Here is an 8301-nt window from a genome sequence, read left to right on the forward strand (position 1 = left end):
CGCTGCGGGAATGCATTGCGAGGTGTCTCACAAGCGACGCACAACCTCGGTGGCCATGAGGCCCAGAAGGAGGGGAAGGTGAGTGTTAGGAAACGTACACTCGCATGCGGTTGTGTGGCTAACATTGGTGATTTTCAAATCACCCGGCCGTCCAGACTCTGCTCCCGGCATCAGCAGCTCGGCCCGCTCGAGCAGACCGAGCCACCGTGGGAGATGATCAGACGGGCGGAAGGAGAGCAGCGCGCTGTGCAGCTCTTGCATGTTTAGACATGGGGGTGCCTGCGGGCTTTCAATGTGCTATTCACCCTCCCAGTCCTTGGCCCAGGGCAGCGCGTGCTCACCAACGCATGTGTCCCCTCCGCGTGTGACTCCTGATTTTAACATGCTCTCCTCTTCTTCTCCTCCCGCCCCCCAAGCCACCCGCCCCCCTCACCCCCAGCCACCCGCTCTCCCCCCCCCAGCCACCCGCTCTTCTCCCCCGTTCTTGCCCTGGTCTTGTGAGCTGGCCACCTGCAACTCCCGCCCCCCCCCCGAGCCCCGCGTGGCCGGGGCCCGCTCTTCCCCCTTCTCGCCCTGGTCTTTGAGAAGTGCAAGCTGGCCACCTACACCCCCCCCCCCCCGAGCCCGGCATGGCCAGGGGCGATGTCTGCTCCTCCGACTCTTTCAACGAGGACATCGCAGTGTTCGCCAAACAGGTCTCCGCATTTTATCCACCTTTGCCCCTTCACCCACCCGAAATACCACCACACTGGCCCGGCAGGGCACACTGGCTGCCTGCAAACGGCCGCTGCATGGTCACTTCATGCATGTTGTGCTCAGTCCTCGTGCACGTGGCTGTAGCGCCTGGCAGGCGGCTTCAGTGCGCTTGTGTGTATGGGTTGTGTGGGTAACATTGGTGATTTTCAAATCACCCGGCCGTCCAGACTCTGCTCCCGGCATCAGCAGCTCGGCCCGCTCGAGCAGACCGAGCCACCGTGGGAGATGATCAGACGGGCGGAAGGAGAGCAGCGCGCTGTGCAGCTCTTGCATGTTTAGACATGGGGGTGCCTGCGGGGTTTAAATGTGCTATTCACCCTCCCAGTCCTTGGCCCAAGGAAGCGTGTGCTCACCAACGCATGTGTCCCATCCGCGGGTGACTCCTGATTTTAACATGCTCTCTTCTCCCCCCACCGCCCCCCCCCCCCCAGCCACCTGCTCTTCCCCCTTCTCTCCCTGGCTTTGCGCCTGCCCGAGGCCACGCAGTGGCCATTAGGAGGGCGGGCTCTTAGTCATGGAGGGCTGTCCCGCCCCCACATGACATAGTAGTGCCTCACCCAGGGCAGTCTCCCCTGGTTGGTGGAGACTGTGTAGGTGATGCACGTCCGGGGCGGCTGGGAGGAGCCGGCGGGAGTATTTCTGACCTCTTCCCCGCTGGGGAGGCCTCTTTGCCGCTCCGGACGTCGTCGTAGTTCCTTGTTGGGACACTCTTTTGCCGTTGGATCACCCTCGTGACGCGTCTTACCGGGTATGGCGTCGGTTTTCGTCCGGTGAGTGTGGGCTTTGTAGCCGTAGGTTTCCGCGTGGTCCGCGAAACCTCCGCATTGAGGGGGTGGTGCTGCGCGGCAGAGGATTGAGTGGCATCGAGCTTGGGGGCTGGGTCACGTTTGTGTAGCGTTCGTCAGTCGCTCCGTCGGGCCGGGTTTGTGAAGTTTTCATGTGAACCGCTGGTGAGCTCTTTCCCCCCGGACCCCCGCCGTTCTGTACAGGTTACTATTGTTTGTCACGAAGGGTCGATTATGCGGGGGATTCCAATTATATTTCTGCTTGCAATTGCTCATGTTCATGTTATGACGTCGCCGTATGTAAGTGTTGATCGTGCGGTGGTATCGTTATTTGCTGCAAATATAGACTGCCGTCCAGTCGGGGTCGTATTTGCCATGCCCCAATTTCTGTTCGCAGGTCAGGAAGGAGTTTCCTTTCTAATTTGTTGTCGCTGGACGTCTCCCGGGCCCTTCTGCCCTGCCGGTTCTGCCTTAGTCACTGTGTGGGTTACTTAGGACATCAGCATGTTTGGAGTGTTACCACGGCAATTGTTTACCCGCCTATCGGGTGGCTCTGCGCTGGCGCAGCAGCTTGTGTTTTATATTGTTGCATGGTCGCCATGCCGGGATGTTTCATGCTATTTAGTGAGCTCCGGTGGCGCAATTGCTAGCGCACGGTGCTTATACAGCAGCTCTTGCCCTGAGCCATGTGTGGTTGGGGGGTTCGGGCCTCGACCGGAGCAGCAATTGTATATATATATATATCGGATCGCCATGCACTTCCGCGGCAACCTGTACCCTGTTGTTGTGCTGTCCCTTGCTTTTGATGTTTCTCGCTGTTAGCTACCTAGCACAGGGTATTGCCACGGCAATTGGTCAAGCCTATCTGATGGCTATGCGCGGCCGCGGCAGCTTGTGTTCGGTGCATTGTTATGCGGTCGGTTTGTTGGACTTGCGAGGTGTGTAACAGTGTTTGTATGGGGGGCCGCGAGGTGCCCTCCTAGTGTCTTGGCGCTGCACAGGGGCCCGGTTGGTCTCGCAGCATGCTCGACGGGGTTCCGGTAGCTCGACCTCGTGGCCGCGCTAGAGCGCAATAGGTGCCGGATCCGTGGTTCGCTGGTTCGCCATTGGTTACACCGACCGCCTTTCCCCCCAAGCTTTGTATCATGCGATTCTGGGTAAAGGGAGAGGATGTGGCCTTGCGAGTAGGTGTGCCGACTTCGATGTGGTCAACAAGGGTTCGAGCCTCCTTTCAGTTGGCAAATAAAATGGGCAGCCCATAATTTTTCGCTTTTCTATGTTAGTTGATCTTCGTGATGGTGGTGAGATCTATGCTTGCTCCCAGTGGCCTTAGAGCCCGCACCCTGTTACCTCGGATAGATTGTGGGAAGTGTCGGTCATCATTGATGTAATGTGCATCTTTCAGTGCTGGCACTCTATGCTGTTATATTGGTCAAATCACTTAATATCCCTCTTTTTACCATATAGAACAGGGTAAGTTTCAAGGCATTTTTCGCTTGGGGCAACAGTCTTGGCTCCTCCATCCTGGCTCCTCTCCCCCCCGAGGACCTTCCGCATCTTTATCGGTTAGGCTCTTTTTTCCCCCCTGGCCGCCCCGTGGGGGATTCGGCTCGTATTTGTGGTGCTATGCTAGCCACCCCCCCCCCTTCTAAGCATATGTGCAAGGTACAGTCCCGAACTGCCCCATGCACTCAGTGGTAGGTGCGGCGCGTGGTTGGGCCTCTACATTGGGGACCAGTGGATTAGGCGCGCGTGGGGGCCGTAGAGTAATGGCCGACTCGCTCCTACTAGCCTCCCAGCGGCCATCTTGCATATGGCTTCACGTGTCAGATTTCAGCCGGGCGGGGGTCTTTTAGTAAATTTAGCTGGTCGTTACGGCAGAATGGTCTCTGCACGCGGGTGTATGATTGTTCACAATGTTCCCTCCGGTTTCTAGATAAGTTCGCTTGTGTATCAGCATCCCGGCGGCTTTGAGTATATTTGATGGGCATTTCCGTGCATTGCTTGGTTAACTAGGTACGGTGTACGGGTTCTTCCACCATTTTGTTTCATTTTCGCTCTTCGCGGGGAGCTTGCAAGCTGGCTTTCCCGGTGATAATTTTGTCCTAGTGTGAGCCCGCAGTATTTATGGAAGGGCCTCTTATGGTCTGATCCAGCCCTGTGATTGTTTACTTTCAGTGATCACAATTGTGCGTTCCAGCGAGGTTCTCTAGGCCCCCCCCATCACTCCAGTGCCAGCCACACAAGCCATGTTTGCCGGGCTCTACCGGACCTCGGTCTCTTTGGTAGCCCCGCCACCTGGGGGATACGTTGCGCCTTGCCCATATCGCTGGTTGTTTATGTGTACTAGGCATAAGGTGCATATTACGCGGGGGACAGCACTCTGTCCACGATTCTACATTGTGTACACTGCCCAGCCACTTTGCTGAGAGAAATGCAGTGCTCACAGATAAATAATAAAGGGGGCATGTTCTGTTGGCGAGCCGGGAAAGCGCCCTCTTCTTTCTTTGGAACGATTGTCTCCTAGTGCATTTTCCCTGATGCCCGAGGCCTCCTCCTAGTCTGGCGGTCCTTCATGCTCAGGTACCTTTATATTTCAAGTAGTGTGTGCGCGAGGCAAGTCGGGTGCTTCCGTCGAATTACACCTACCCTCTTAGGTAATAGAAACACACGGATGCCAGGTTCTGCTAGAAAACTGCCCTGGGATTATTCGGTTGGGAGCGATCTGCCCACCTTGTATTCCGGCTCCCGGCAAAAGTCTCCCTGGTCCCTGAGTTCGCACCACCAGTTGCGTCCAAATGTTACCCTATCAGGCTACGGCAAGCTCTCTCAGAGGTCCATATTAGATATAGCACGCGACCCTATTAATGTAGGAAGGGAGCTTATAGTGGATAGGTGGCCTGTTTGTCATTAGAACGCGCTGTAGCTATAACCTACCTGTTCAATGTTTGTATTCGTTCATGGAAGTTGCTCAAGGCTGTAATGTTGCTTGTATTTGGTGGTGACTACAAAAAAGCATTGTATTGGTGTATGGGATCATTGTCCAAGATAGTCCCTTATTTCGCATACTACTATAACATTTCTTCTCCTTTTGTGACTAGCAAATCTGAAGCCATGTTTCCTGCAGATCATGTCAGATGGTTGTACTTAGTTTATACATAGCAGTGGTTGTTTCAGGGCTTTCCTAGGCAGCACTTGCGCCTGCTTTTTGCCCATCTTTTACTGTTAGTTGGACCTTGCATTTATGGGTTTTAGCATGAGTTGCCGTATGGGTCCAAGCATGACCTGCACATTGGTAAATTCTGCAAGTGGTAAGTGACACTGGTCGTAATATCGTACAGGTATCGGGTCTGTTTAGCTTGATACTATAGCTAACCTCTACTCTAATGTAGCCTTGGTTCTCTCTTCCATGCTATAGACCAGCTGTTTAGGTAGTCATTTACACTGGTGAGGGTAGGTTTATGTCATCAACACAGCGGCTGACAGAATTGGTCTAATATAGATGCAGAGGTATCCTTAAAAATAGAGCTAGATGGTAATATTATGCTCCTCGTTAGAAGAATGCTGCGCCCCAAACGAAGAAGCTTTCGTGCACTTGCGAAGCTTAGGCGCACGTGTGAATTCGAGAGCAATGCCCCACTCCTGTTCTTTCTATCAAGAACCCCTGCCGATGAGTCAGGCTTAAACAGGAGCGTAGCTTCCGTGGATGCAGCGAGGGCAGTGGCACCCACGTCCCGAGTACCCTCATTTTCCTAGTTTCCTGGCTATGTCTGTTCATTCTACATCATCCCGGTGCCCACTTCCTCCCTTGAAACAGTGTCTATGACACACTAACTACCTATTAGGCATGCACTACGCTCCCAAAACTTGCGACTCCTGCTCTCAGTAAACGAGGCTATATGCGGCTTAGAGATGCCGCACCCCAGGCCAGGTTACGTTAAGCAACCAGTCGTCTTGGTACGCGCGACTAGTTCGGTTTGAATAGTTCAGCCTTGCTACCGACACGCAGCTATCCACGAAGGATACTCCAGTTGTTTATTGTTAATCTCTGATTTTACGCATATACGTTATGATTTGTCCCATTCTCCTCACAAGAGGCCTTCCTAGTACAAATAGGCACAACTACAGTTCGCTATTCAGTCCTTGGTTTTCTAGCATGCGGCGCACTGCCACACATAAGACTTTCAAATGTCACACGTTGCTGACTGGATATATGGCTATGCCACTCATACATAGTCCTAAACTTGGTTAGCTTGGGATGATCACGGCAATTACTCCAGTGGGTTAAACAGGAGGCATTCTATTATTTGGAATACCAGGGATTAACTTGTTTCTCTGTTAGCATAAATATTAGTTATGTGTGTGAATGAGGTGTGAGTATGCAAGCCCACAAACAGGATATACGCTAGGGTGCAAGTCTAAGGATCAGATGATTAAGATTCCTTGCTGTGCAGCTGCTGTCTCCCTCATCTTCACGAGGAAGCGTCACTGCTGGCTATTGAACTGTCAGTCATAATTTCACTCAAATCATAAAATTTCACACGTAGCAACTTCTCCTTCCTGGGATTGGACCTGCTACCCTGACTGTACTCAGCACATTTTGGGTGGGTATGAATTTCCCTCCTCACTTTTCGAATCCTCTTTAACAATCCCCAGGCTAGGTACGGTGTTACATCAGAGAATTTTTGAATGGATCCACATTTGGACTCCACCCCCTATGTTATCGCATTCTAATTATACCTTTTCCCTGTTAGGCATGTTCTCTTATGCAAGAGGTTTTAGGGTGTGGCTATTCGTAGGCTACCTCTGAGCAGGTCCTGTAAGCGAATTCCTGAGTGTTGAATTACTAACTAGGGTAATCAGAAATGCTTAGAACTCTGGGAGTTGATGGTTCCCCCCTAGTTTGGGTAGGCGATAGGGGTGCAGCACAAGGTTTGTGCCTTGCTGGGTCGGCAAACATGCCAACCGGTGTGTGGTCCAATGGGTATTGCGCGCAATACACACCAGGCACAGAACAAACGTTACGTAGGCTATGATTGAGGAAGGAGCGGACTCCTAGTGCATTGATCTTGATGCCCGAGGCCTCCTCCTAGATTGGCTGTCCTCCTAGCTCAGGTACCATTACACTCCATGTAGTGTGTGCGCGAGGCAAGTAGTGTGCTTCTTTTAAATTACACATACCCTCCTTGGGACAGGAACACACGGATGCAAGGTTTTGCTAGAAGAAGCTGCCCAGGGTATGCTCGGTGAGGGGAGCGATCTGAACACCCTGTATTCTGCTCCCGGCATAAGTCTCCCTGGTTCACGAGTTCCTATGTTTTGCACCGGTGCAAGTGTTAAGTTAGACACATGAGAAATGGCAAACGGTGCGTTAAAAGAAGTGGCGTGGTAGGCAACAAAGAGTACCAAACACGGGTACATAGGGAGCACGGCGATAATGGCAACCACTTGAAACTGAGAAATTGCACCTGTGCACCCTCGATTACGGCACATGTGTTGCTCTTCCATGCATGGGAGGGTCATACGTTGTAGTCTTCCCCCCCCCCTTCCTTTGGTTCTCCTGCCTTCTTTCATCCTAGGCTCGGGTGCCCGCTGGCAGCTCACTCGCGGTCCGCAGCATTCAGTGTAACACTCAATTCAGGTATACAGTGAACTGTGGCTTCCACAGCCCGAGCACGGACTGCCAATAATCGTTTGGGGTGGGCCTGAGAAGTCTTTTGGGATTCTTGCATTATCCAGGGGGGGGCAAGTGTTCTCGGCTGTCCCCGTGGTTTTTCAGTTTGCCTCTTGTAACTCCACTTCGCTAGTCACTCCATTATATGCATTTGCGTACCGCAATAGACTTCTGTATCCTGTGGGGGATTAGTTGCTCAAGCGTAATCTTGCAGTTGATTGGTTTTGTGACGGCACTTGTTTATTCGGGGGGTTTCTCTGCAGGGGGGGGCCCTTCCCATCTCCTGGTCTCTCGCCTAGGAGAGTCTTCCCTATTGGGGTAGAGGGATTGTCCACGGGTGGTCATGCCTATTGGAGTCGGAGTGGCTGGCATTTACCCATGCTTGCCCCTGCGCAGGTCAGCTTAGGGGGCTCTCTGTGGCGCTGCGGTCCCCGGGAGGCGGTGTAGTTGGCCTTCAGTCTAGCTAACTTAACGATATTACGTCTGAAGCCGCCTCCAGCCTAAAACACATGAGGGCAGGGGATGCCGGCTGCTTGGCCTGTGGCCCCGGTATATCGCTTAACTGGGACTCGTCCAAGTGCTATAATATGTCTGGTGCCCTCCTATTCCCTCGTGTCAGTATGCACACTTACTCTCCTTGCTGGATTATGAAGATGGTGATTCAGCTGTATCAGTGACTCCTGGCGCAGTTTTCTGACGCTCAGTGGGAAGGGATGTGTTGGTGTCCCAGCGGCACGCGCTGGACAGCTTATTTCATGTTACTTAGGGCCTCTGTAGTAGGGCCCCCTTCCTATCCCTTTAGTTTCCCTGAGGGGTTGTAGGACAGGTTTATTGGTGCCTGATGGTGCACCCCACGCCTATGGGCGTTGCCCTGTTCCTCCTCTGTCTGGAGGTAGCAATTCTAGGTGTAGGTTGCAGGTAAAGAGCAGTAATAATGGTGGGGGGGCCCGTGCGGCAGCGGGAACCACCTCACGGGCTGTGGCGGAGTTACTGGGCGATCCGGAAGAAGAGAGGTGCAAACGCTGGACGTCAGCGGGCACATAGGGGTGCCAGAGCATAACCTCAGAGCCTAACCTGTAACCTCAT

This window comes from Lissotriton vulgaris, chromosome 3_1 (genome assembly GCF_964263255.1).
Source record: "Lissotriton vulgaris chromosome 3_1, aLisVul1.2, whole genome shotgun sequence".
In the NCBI taxonomy this organism is placed as follows: domain Eukaryota; kingdom Metazoa; phylum Chordata; class Amphibia; order Caudata; family Salamandridae; genus Lissotriton; species Lissotriton vulgaris.